This window comes from Microtus ochrogaster, linkage group LG8 (genome assembly GCF_000317375.1).
Source record: "Microtus ochrogaster isolate Prairie Vole_2 linkage group LG8, MicOch1.0, whole genome shotgun sequence".
Classification (NCBI taxonomy): Eukaryota; Metazoa; Chordata; class Mammalia; order Rodentia; family Cricetidae; genus Microtus; species Microtus ochrogaster.
Window position 1 is genome coordinate 22,630,241 of NC_022033.1, and position 11,519 is coordinate 22,641,759.

General features: G+C 47.0%; 1 protein-coding gene across 2 annotated transcripts in view; it reads left to right on the top strand.

Annotated features, from left to right (window-relative positions):
- The first annotated feature begins 5,183 nt into the window (after positions 1 to 5,183).
- The window catches only part of Gss (glutathione synthetase), a 38,830-nt gene continuing 32,494 nt past the window's right edge, over positions 5,184 to 11,519 (top strand). Inside the window, exon 1 of one of the 2 annotated variants that reach the window (XM_026787091.1) lies at positions 5,184 to 5,262. The gene's annotated coding sequence lies outside the window, so the exon portion shown is untranslated. The remainder of the gene's footprint in view (positions 5,263 to 11,519) is intronic. The other variant, XM_005363076.3, reaches the window with a different exon arrangement.

The window sequence follows — 11,519 nt, forward strand, 5'->3', positions numbered from 1 at the left end:
TATGGCCATGCGTTTACCTGGGGTTAGACTAGTTCCTCAGGATGTTGATGAAAGCAGTCGCAGGGACAGGGGGAAAAACTGATTTATTTCCTTTTTAATACCTTTTGAATTTTTAATCACATATGTATATAAGGTTCATTTGAAAGTGTTTGCTAAGTGAAGAAAGACCTTACAATGAGGGAGGAGGGCTGGGTGAGGACCAGCCCCTGCACTGTGTTCAGTCTCTCTAGCCACAGGTCAGACATCCTGGGTCTGAGGTCTGGGAGCCCAGAGTACATCCATATGAAACCTCCCAGAACAAAGAATAAACCAGAGGCATGACTCCTGCCAGGCAGCGGGGATAGAGAGGGAGACAGAGGACCCTGCTCTTCTCCCTGGCCCCAGCTCTGATCTTTACCTCCAACTATTCTTAGAGGCCAGATAATACCAGCAGTTGTTGCTGCTCATATCAGCTTCCAGCTTGAGAGGCCCAATCCTGGGAAGCACCCAGCCTCGAGAGGCCAAGCCTGACCTCACCGTTGGTGGATCTGACCTCCCTGCCATCAGGTATGGGCATCCTGTTGGCTCTACCCTCCAAACCGCTCTAGTCACAAATATGCAGACATCTCAGAGGGCGATGTGTCCCTCCCCTTGCCCAGCAGCAGGAAGCGGTAAGGGCTAAAGAATGCCCAAAGGTGGAATTACCCCCATACAGCTAATCTATACAGCTTGGCCCGATACCAGGTTCCAAACCATGGTAAGGATATGAAGGAAGGACTATGGACACGGGTTAGCCAGGAGTCCTAGGATGAAGGAAGAGCAGCAATAGCACTAGGGAGGGTCTGGGAAGCCAGTGCAGGAAGAAGGAGGAAAGCAACAATAGGAGGTTTAGGGAAGAAATGGCAGAAGAAGATCGCTGTCCATGTGATCTTGCACAGGTCTCTTAGAGCCCTGATTTCCACTGTGAAGTGGATATAACTTTATGTGTACTGAGTTGTTATGTACATTCAATTAAATGATCTATGCAAAAGACCAAGCCTGCGTCTGCTCTACAGTACCCAGTATACCGGCAGCAGCATCAACTCTTGCAGAGAAGGCGATTCTTCCTTTTGTTTTGTTTTTTCAAGACAGGGTTTCTCTGTGTAGCCCTGGCTGTCCTGGAACTTGCTCTATAGACCAGGCTGGTCTCGAACTCACAGAGATTCACCTGCCTCTGCCTCCTGAGTGCTGGGAGTCAAGGTGTGTGCCACTACTGCCCGGCTGGCCATGCTTCTCTTTGAGTATCTGCAAGAGTTACTCTGAGACAAGTTAGGCTTCCTTCAAATTTTTGCTCTGTCACTTACAAGTTGGTTGCTTTGCCTCTGAGCCTCATGTCCCTTCTCTGTTGTTGAGAACAGTAGCCAAACACGGTGCTTAGCCTGGAGCAGGAATGGCTGTGACTGTAGCTCTGGCTGTGGATAAATTGGGGTTCTGTGGTAGGGAAATCTTGAGTCTGCCACTCTGGGGATGGAATTTAAGATGGTGCCCAGGTTAGTCAACATTTTGCAAGAGTGGCCCTAAGGGGCTCAACACACAAGAGGGAAGTCCCCGGATCTTATAGGACCACAGCAGCCCAAATCCTGTGTCAGAGCTCAGGCCCTGCCTTGGGTCTTGGAATCAGGACGACTGGTCCTGACTGGGTTGGCTGCCCACTTAATTAAAGGCATCATATGCTGACTAAGATCTCCAGTCCGGGACCTGGCTCACTCCTAAGGGTCATCAGACTGGTAAGGAAGACACACCCAAGACAGAGGGTTAATGACAAACCTGGGGCCTCCAAGGAATGGAGACAGCCCCATCTGGTGGAGTGAGAACAGAGAACAGAGAAAGCACCTAACCATCCTCAGTAAAAGCAAGCAGGAAGGGGAAGGGATGAACAAGGCTTGGCTCTGCCCTTGCTTTGTGGTCATAGTCAGCAAGTTTGGGAGCTGAGAGCAGAAACTCTCTCAAAAGAATAACCTGGGAAAGCTGGCTGATGGTGCCCTATTCCGGGTACCCCAAGGGTGACCCTACCTCAGCCTCACATCTCTAAAGCTGGGCTTCATCAGCTCAAGCACAGGGGGACTCAAGCAGAGCCCTTAGAGTTTTTATGGCTTAAATTTCTTTTTCTATTTTTAAATAGAAAGGTTGTAGTGCTGAGGATTGAACCACGGCTGTGTGCATGGTAGCCATACACCCCTGAGCTACACTCCCTGCCAGACTGTGTTTCTTATTAATTTGTATTTTATTTTGGTATATTTACATTCAGTTGTTAATACTGGTTGCGGTTGCTCATGCCTATAATTCTAGCACTCAGGAAACTGGGGCAAGAGGACCGCTGTGAGTCTAAGGCCGTGGTGCGCAACATCGTGAATTTCAGTCCAGCCTGGGCTACAGTGGGAGGCCCTATCTTAAACCACCCCCCAAAAGACAGGGAAGGTTTGCTCTGTGACAACACGGATATGAGAGATGATCAACTTACTTGAATTTTCCTGGTGACTTTTTGTTTATTTAAGGTCTTACTATTAATAGTGATTAATCTGGGAAGCCACAGTGAGCGGTCACTTCTCAACCAGTGGATTAGAAATAATAATAATAATAATAATGATGATGATGATGATGATGATGATGATGATGATGATGATGATTGGACAATTCTGAGTCTCGGTGTCCTTATCTGCTTCTCTGTTGCTGAGGTAAACACTGACCAAAAGCAGCTTGGAAGGAAAGGGTTTATGTGGCTCACGGGTGATAGTCCATTGAAGGAAGTCACAGTGGGAACTCAGACAGAGCAGGAACTTGAAGGTAAGACTAACGTAGGCCATGGCTTGCTTCTCATGTCTGACTCAGCCTGCTTTCATATAGCTTCCCTCAGGATAGCACCACACAAAGTGGGCTGGTCCCTTCCTTGTCAGTTATTATTGAGAAAACGCCCTCCAGGCTTGCCTACAACCTGATCTTATGGTGGCAATTTCTTAATTGAGATTCGACAATCCTAGCTTATGTCAAGTCGACTTAAGACTAGCCAGCACAAAGTCCACCATCAAGGGAAGCCTAGGCAGGAACAGAAACAGAAACCACAGACGAATGCTAACAACATAAGAGTTGGAGGCCAGCCTGAGCTACGTGACTCAAAAACAAAACAAAACAAAACAAAACATCCACAATGAGATACTTCACCCTACTTGAGAGGACTATAATCAGACAGACAAGTACTGGAGAAGATGAAAAGCCATAATTCATATACCACCGCCATTTGGGTAAACAGTAGTCAATTCCTTAAATGATTTAACTTATATTAACACGACCCACACTCTCACTTCTAGGCGTCTCAAGTGGACAAGATGTAATCTTCACACACAGGCATGTATGTGGATATCAACAACATTCAGAATAGCGAAAAGTGAGAACAGGCTAGGCAGGGTGGCACATGCCTTTAATCCCAGAATTTGGATGGCAGAGGCAGGCCTGGTCTCGAGTGAATTCCAGGCTAGCCAAGGCTACATAATGAGGCTCTGTCTTAAGGGGAAAAAATGTTTAAGAAGGGAAAATAGCTCAAATGTTTTTAACTAATGAACAAAAATGTGGTATATTCACAAATTGAGTATTTAACCTAAAGGAATGGAGTTTGTCTTCTTCGTGTTACCTGCATGTATGAGTGTATACCATATATATATACCTGGTGCCAATAGAGCCAGAGAGGGTTCAGGATTCTCTGGAAGTAGAGTTAGCTGCCCTGTGAGTTCTGGGAACTGAACAGTGGTCTTCTGCAAGAGCAGCCAGCCTACATCACGCTGGCTGAGGGAAAGCCACAGAATTCACGTGTGATGCAATTCCATTCATATAAAATATTCAGAACAGGAAAAGTCACAAAGTTTAACCTTTTTGCCTTTAATTAGCTGTGTTTGTGTGCATGCAGGAGTCACAGCACACTCGTGGGATTCGGTTCTTCCTTCCACCATGTGGGTTCTGGGGACTGAACTCAGATCTTCACTCTTGGTGGCGAAAGCCTTATCCCGAGACGCCTTCTCGCTAGCTCAGTTTTCTCTCCTTTCTGGGATTTTTCTTTGCTCATAAACGAGGCTAGAGCTGACCAGAATTTGTGATAGGTCCCTGAGGATCCTGGGGCTTGGAAGTAGCAGCCTCTCCAGTTCCAGAGGACAGTGAGCGTGGGTGCCCAAGAGCCCTGGCTCTCTCAACCCTCCTAATGCTCCGCCCCTTTAACACAGTTGCTCACGCTGTGGTGACTTTCAACCATAAAATGACTACTTCATAATTGTAATTCTGCTACTGTTCGGAATCATCTGACTTCTGATGGTCTTAGGCAACTCCTGTAAATGTGTCATTTGACCCCCAAAGGGGCCGCGACCCACAGGTTGAGAACTGCTGCCCTAGGGCCAGTTTTGGTCCCAGTAAAACAAGGACAAGAGTGTCTCCCTCCCAGGATCGCTGGATTGCTGCAGGAGTGGGAACGAGATGGCTCCTGTGAAGTGTCAGGGACAGGTCTGGCACGTGGTAAATCCCCCCACGTTGATTCCACAGGCATTTCCTGAGCAGCAAGTCTGGGCTAGGCCCATCTAGAGGTAGGAAGGCAGAGGAATTCCACTCTGAGTAGCCGAAGCAGTGGCCCCCAGCCAGGGGGAGAGATACATAGCCTCATAAACTGTAGTGCCAGAAGGGGTGATGTCAGGTGGAGAGCTATATAGCTTCATAAACCGTAACACCAGAAGGGGTGATGTCATGGCTAAAGAGAGATTTCAGCCAAGTGCTGCCCAGACCCTGGGGCAGTGTGGGCGGGGTTTCCCAATCAAAGGACCAGACCAAAGCTCGGTGTGGTGTGATGGCACATGCCTGTAATCCCAATACTTGGCAGAAGGATCAGAAGCTTCCATGTGCCCTTAACCACTGGGCTATCTCTTCAGCCCTATTCTACACTGAGTGTCCCCATCTCTCAGGATGTCACTGGCTCTGACTCTGGGATCTAAGCCTACGGGCAGCGTCCTGCCCATGTCACAACCCTTTCCTGCTTCCCAAAGTCCGTCCCTCAGGATACCGCTGTATCCCTAAACTCAGGTCGCTTCTCGCGGAGTGCTCCTTCCCGGCCGCCGTCCAGCTTATCCGCCGCGGGGCTCCTTCCCCACCCTCCTCTTTAAAACCAGCGGGGCGGTCTGCGCAGGCGCACTGGGTCGTGCCGAGGCCCCGCCCCCTGAGCCTGGGTAACGGCGTGCGGAGTTTGTGCTTGGCGAGCTGCTGGACAACAAACGAGTAGGTCGGGGCTCGGCGACGGCGGCTGGCGAGGGTCAAGTTTCCTTGGGAGGAGAGCTGTGAGGGAGGGGTCTGAGAGTGATTGGAACGCGGCGGGCGGGCGGCCGAGCAGGCAGACGCGGCGGCTGGGACGGCGGCCGGCACCGGGGAAACTTGTGTCCAGTGAGGGGGTTGGGCCGGCGCGTGCCGAACCTGGATTTCTAGCTCGCCTGCTTCCAGCTCGGACGCGATCAACAAGGCTAGAGCCAGAGTTCTAGGAAAAATATTTAAAAAGCCACCACCAAACTTTGTGCAGGGACGGGGAGTGAACGGGGCCCGTCATGGGGGACAAGCCTGGGCCGGCGACCCTGTCGTAGCTTGAGGCCCTGAGCCCGCACTGGTCTCGCCCATGGGATTAAAGTCCGACCGGATTTCTATGTGGGCGTTTTAAAGTTTTGGTGATTCATTCATCACTACTTATTTAACTTTCATTGACTATAATGATCTGGTACTAGCAGAGAGTATCAAGGCAAATGCTGTATTTATGGTAGAGGTAGGAAGTCCAGGGTGGCTTCCCAAACTAAATCACGAGTTGGGGGGAGTGTTCCAGAATGAACACAGCGGCTGGGGAATGTAGCTCCGCGGGAGAGCCTTTAAGCCACTGGAACGCCAGCATCAGCCAAGACCTGGAAGTGGGAGAGAGGCTGGTGTGTCTCAGGCCCTTAAGATGCCTTTCCTACTCCGAATCCACTTAGTGCCTAGGGAAGAGGAGAGGGTTGGCCAGTGCTCCGCTAGATCAGTCGAGGCAGACACAGAGGAATTCAGAGCGCTGCAGCTAGTCAGCAGAATCCACAGGCCTGGAAGAGATGGGATGTAAGAGAAACGTGTACGGGAGGCTTGGGTGCCAGGGTGAGAGTCGCCAGAGGAGGCGCATCCCAGGGAGCAGCTGAATGTTTGCAAATCAGGAAAATACTTGCTGTGAACATACAAACTGAAGTGTCACCAGCCAGACAAGTCACAGAACGGTTAAAGCTATAGAAAGAAGAACAAGAGGCCCAGCTAGCAGTTTTCTAATTGTTGTTATTATTACTATAGTGTTTGTGTGCATGAGTATACATGGATGCCCGGTGTCAACATTCTAGTTTCTTCCGTTGTGCTCCACCTTATTTTGGAGCGTGTGTGTGTGTGTGTGTGTGTGTGTGTGTGTGTGTACGCATGCGCACGCATACAGATGTGCCTGTCAATGTTTGCATGTGAGGGTGTGTTTGTATGTACATGTGGAACCTGAGCATCAGATGTCTTCCTTGATCGCTCCCTGCTTATCTCTGTCTCTGCCCTTCAAGTTCTGAGATTATAGGCTACCCCCACCTGTCCAGCATTTATGTGGGTGCTGGGTATTAAGTTCTCACGCTTGTGAGCCATTGCCTCAACCATGTTACTGTTATTACTGGTACAGGGTCTTGTTGTGTAGCCAAGGCTAGCCTCAAACTCACAGTTCTCCTGCCTTTATCTCCTGAGTGCTGGAATTCCAGGCGTGTGCCACCGCACCTATCCATAGTAATTATTTTTAATGTGTTATCTTTCTCTGTGTCCCCAGCACCTAGCCAAGGGCCTGGCATTAGCAGTGTTGTCAGCTAAGCAAAGCCCTGCAACGGACAGCTACTGAAGTTCCAAGTGTGTAGAGATGGGAGTAGTGGCGGTCCAGGTGCTCTACTGTTGGAGCCATAGGCCCGGTTAATAAATTGCTATCTGACCGCTAACAAGTCTCCCACTGCTTATGAAGTGGTTACAGCTGGGACAAGTTCCTATGCATAGCTCTCTGCTATGGGTTCATGAGTTGGGCTTGGTCCCCAGTGAGGTGACTTTGGGAGGTGGTAGCACCTTTCAGAGGTGAGGCCTGGTGGGATGTCCCTAGATGGTTAAGAAGCTGCCCTTGGAAGGCACTGAGACAGGAGTGAGCTGTTATGAGTAAGCCTGAGTTGTACTATTTGGTTTCTTCCTGCTCACATAGAAAGGCTGTCAGCCAGGGAGTCCTTGCCAAAGCCATGCCCTACAGGTTCAAAGTGGAGAGCTTAATTGTTAATTAAGTTAATTGTTCAGCTGGGCGTGGTGGCTCCTGCCCTAACGCCCTTGCTTGGGAGAGGAGAGAATTGCTGAGTTGGAGGCCAGCCTGAGTGACATAGCAAGATCCTGACCAGGAAAAAAAAAGAGTAATAAAACTTCTTATTTGAAATATATATATATTAAGCCTGGCAGTGGTGGTGCACATCTTTAATCCCTGCACTGGGAAGCAGAGGCAGGCAAATCTCTGTATGTTCAACGTCATCCAGGACAGCCAAGGCTACACAGAGAAACCGCGTCTAAAAAAAACACAAAAAAAGGAAGAAAAAAAAAAGAGATTTATTTAAGACAGTACCTTAGCCCTAGCTGGCCTGGTACTCAATGTGTAGCTCCGGTTAGCTTTGAACTTTCAGAAATGGTCCCGCTTCTGCTGGGATCATAGACATTGTACCACCATGCTAAGTAATAAGCCTCTTTATAAAGTTCTTCAGATTCAGGCCTTTCTCTATAGGAGCAGAGAACTGACTACTAAAGCCCTGACCATGCTGAGAAACTTCACTCGTTTCTCATTCAACCTGCAGTGTCTTTACTCTAAGGGAAGTCAGCTAACGGCTCACACCCAGGTCTGTCTGCTGTGGTCTTGTTCTCAGTGACTGCGGTCTCCCATTCTCACCCAGCAGGGCTGTTGTTTGAGCCATCTTGAGGTCACGTGCCGGTTCTGGCAAAGCTTTATGCTGAGGCCGGCAGACTCGGATGGATCTGTGAGGAGACAGGCTGAAATGATGGAGGTCATTGTCTAATTCTCTTCCTGACGACCACTGACATGGGCAGCAGGGTAGAACAGAAAGAGTGACCAGATTTTTATCCAGAACACTGAACCTGCTGCAAAATGAATGAGTAGCCCAATATGCTTTGGTGCATCTCCCCAGCTCCTGTGGCGGCTGGGCAGAGGACTTTTTCACTTTGGGCTGGGCAGCTGGGTGTCAGGTATTTCCACCCTGACAATGTGACTTCTTTCTTTTTTGTTTTTATTTTTTGAGACAGGGTTTCTCTGTAACAGCCCTGACTGTCCTGGAATTCACTCTGTAGACCAGGCTGGCCTCAAACTCAGAGATATCTATCTGCCTGTCTCTGCCTCCCGAGTGCTGGAATTGATGATAATGTGATTTCTTAAAAATATTTTCTGTGGGCCGGGTGGTGGTGACACATGTCTTTAATCCTAGCCCTTGGGAGGCGGAGGCAGGAGGATCTCTGTGAGTTTGAGTCCAGCCTGGTCTACAGAGGGCGAGTTCCAGGACAGGCTCCAAAGCTAAGGAGAAACCCTGTCTTGAAAAACCAAATACATACATACGTACATATATATTTTCTGTCCCGTTTATGCTGTGGTGATAAATGTCCACATAAAGATGTAATTGTTTTATGCTAGTAAACCGGCTCCTGGCTAGTATACGGGAGAACTGATTGGAGATGGATTTTCTCTGGACCACCAGCTCACAAATAATGGCTCGGAGATTTATTACTAATTATGAAAGCTTGGCTTTAGCTTAGGCTTGTTCCAAACTAGTTCTTAAATTAGCTTAAATTAGCCCATATTTTTAAATCTACATTCTTTGACGTGGTTTGGCTACCTTTACTCTGTACTTCCTATCCTGTTTCTTCCCAGCTGGCTGGTGACCCTGCTTTTCTCCTTCCCCAGACTGCTCTGTCCCAAGTCCCACCTAACCTCTTCCTGCCTAGCTATTGGCCATTCAGCTCTTTATTACACCAATCACAGTGGCACATCTTCACAGTGTAAAGGAATATTCCACAACTCTTGACCTCCCCTGCATTTCCTGAGACTCCACAGTTTCCTCCTTGCTGTATAATTTGTTTGAGATCTGTGGTCGTCAGAATAAGAAACTAGCACGGAAAGAGATGACTCTTCAGGGGAAGGTCTTTGCCCTCAAGGCTAATGACCTCAGTTTGCCCCCCCCCCCCCATAATGGAAGGCCGGAACTGACTTGCAGATTATTGTCTGACCTCTACCAAGCATTCCATGGCAGCACACACACTAATAAAGAAATGTAATAAAACAATTAAAGAGGGGAAGTTAACAATTTACTATAATAGTTTCCTTTTTAGGAAAGCATTTTAAAATGCAATTTCAACTCCTTCCTCCGGCTGAGCCCCTTCAATCATAATCTCTGGGGTGGGGCTCTGTAATATGTATTTTTCCCAAGCAACCCAGAATGTTGAGCCACACTTGGAAACCACTCGCTTGTCCCTTCCTACTTGTTCACAGGTAGGGAATCTGTAGTTCTGGGAAGGGAATTATTTGGTCCAGTCACATATCGATGGCATGCTGCCTCTTTCTCCATTGAGGAGTTTTGTAGCGCACATTCTAATAATAAAAACCTAGAGTCAGACATTGGGGAAAGCTGAGAGATCAGAGAAGCAGTGCAGCCAGCCACTAGAGAGACCTTTTACCTCTGCTGAATCCCCAGACTGTATTTGAGCTCCTGTCTCCTCCCACTTTATAATCCTCTCTCAGCCCAGCCACATCACTCCTGTCTCCACCTCCTTAGTGCTGGGATTGAAGGCTTGTGATCCCAAGTGCTGGAATCACCTTTCGGTGAGCTCTGTTTCTCTTTTAGACAGATTTAATTTCACGTAGCCCAGGGTGGCCTTGAACTCACAGAGATCTGTCTGCCTCTGTCTCCTGAGTGCTGGTAATAAAGGTGTGTGCCACTACTGCCTGGTCTCTGGCTAACTAGTGGCTAGCTCTGTACTCTGATCTTCTGGCAAGCTTTATTTGTTAGATCACAAACAAAATATCACTACGTTTCTCCTTTTTGGTCTAAAATAAAAAAAGAAGGCTATAACTAATATTAGAGAGACTATATACAATAAGTACAATAATTATATACAATATATAGGCAATAAATAAGTCAATAATGTTTAGATCACTTGCATTTGATGAATTCAGAGAAAATACACCATTATCTACCCTGTTTTGATAAGTCTCAAGGCTTGCACCTAATCCACTTTCTGTCATAACTTGCACCATCTAAAACTACCTTCTGATGTCTTCACCCTTACACCCTTTACACCTCTGTAGTGAGTCCCTTATACACTTTACACCCTTTTAAGAGTTTCTTTTGAGTCTGGTGAACAAGAAAAACCATAGCTATCTAGTTTTCAACTCCCTCAGAGACCCAAGAAGGAAATGATATTAATTGAGTAAGCAGGAAGTGTGAGCAAGCGACTTCCAAAAAATGTGAGAAATGACAGAAACAACTGGCTGCTTGGACTGTCACCCAAGGTTCCTCTGCAAGGTTGAGGCATCTGTCTTCACCTTACAGGCCTAGAATATTCAACAGACAGTTATCAAGCAAGAATTATGGTTATAATATTTATATCTATTTTATATCTACTTTATCTTTTAAGGAAAACTATAATTATAATTATCTATTCTTCAACTCCATCAAAGACCCCAGAAAGATATATTACCTAAGTTAACAGGAAGTGCATTGTAAGCAATATTCAAAACTCTAGAATTGGCAGAGACATCTTGCTGCCTGGACAGTCACCCAAAGTTCTTTTGTAATGTTGGGGAATCCATCTTCAGCCTACAAGCCCATAGTATATGGCAAACTTTTCCATGAGGCAGGAAATTTGAAGACCTCTTATGCCTTGTACTGGCAAAGTTCATCAGTTGCTTTCTTCTGTGTTCTGGAAAATGTCTGATCGTTCTCTCATGAAGCAGGAACCTCAAAGGACTGTCTCACCTTTAGGCAAGTTTATCCATCATTTCTCTGTGGGTTCTGCATGTCCAGTTCATACAGCATAACATCAAGCAGCCCAGCCAAGAGCAGTTTCTTGCCCAAATGGCTAAGGAGCCCATAAGGAGCCTCTTCGATGCCCATCATTCTCTTGAAGTAGATTGGTGCTGCCAGAAGCAGATGTGTCTCACTGTCATGAAAAGTCCTAAGTTCCTAAAACATTTTAAGTGTCATATTCTGTTAGTCTTTGAAAGGTTTGAAGAATAAGTATCCATCTGAAATACATTTCTGTACATCTAGAAAACCTAACTAGCATGACTGCAAGCATGGCTATTATATATGATTATCTATTAACATATATTTCTTAATTATACATTACATTTTTTAAATGAGCTGCACAAACACAATACCTTAATCAAGAGCAGAAATATACATATAACAAAATTGGCCTTAAAT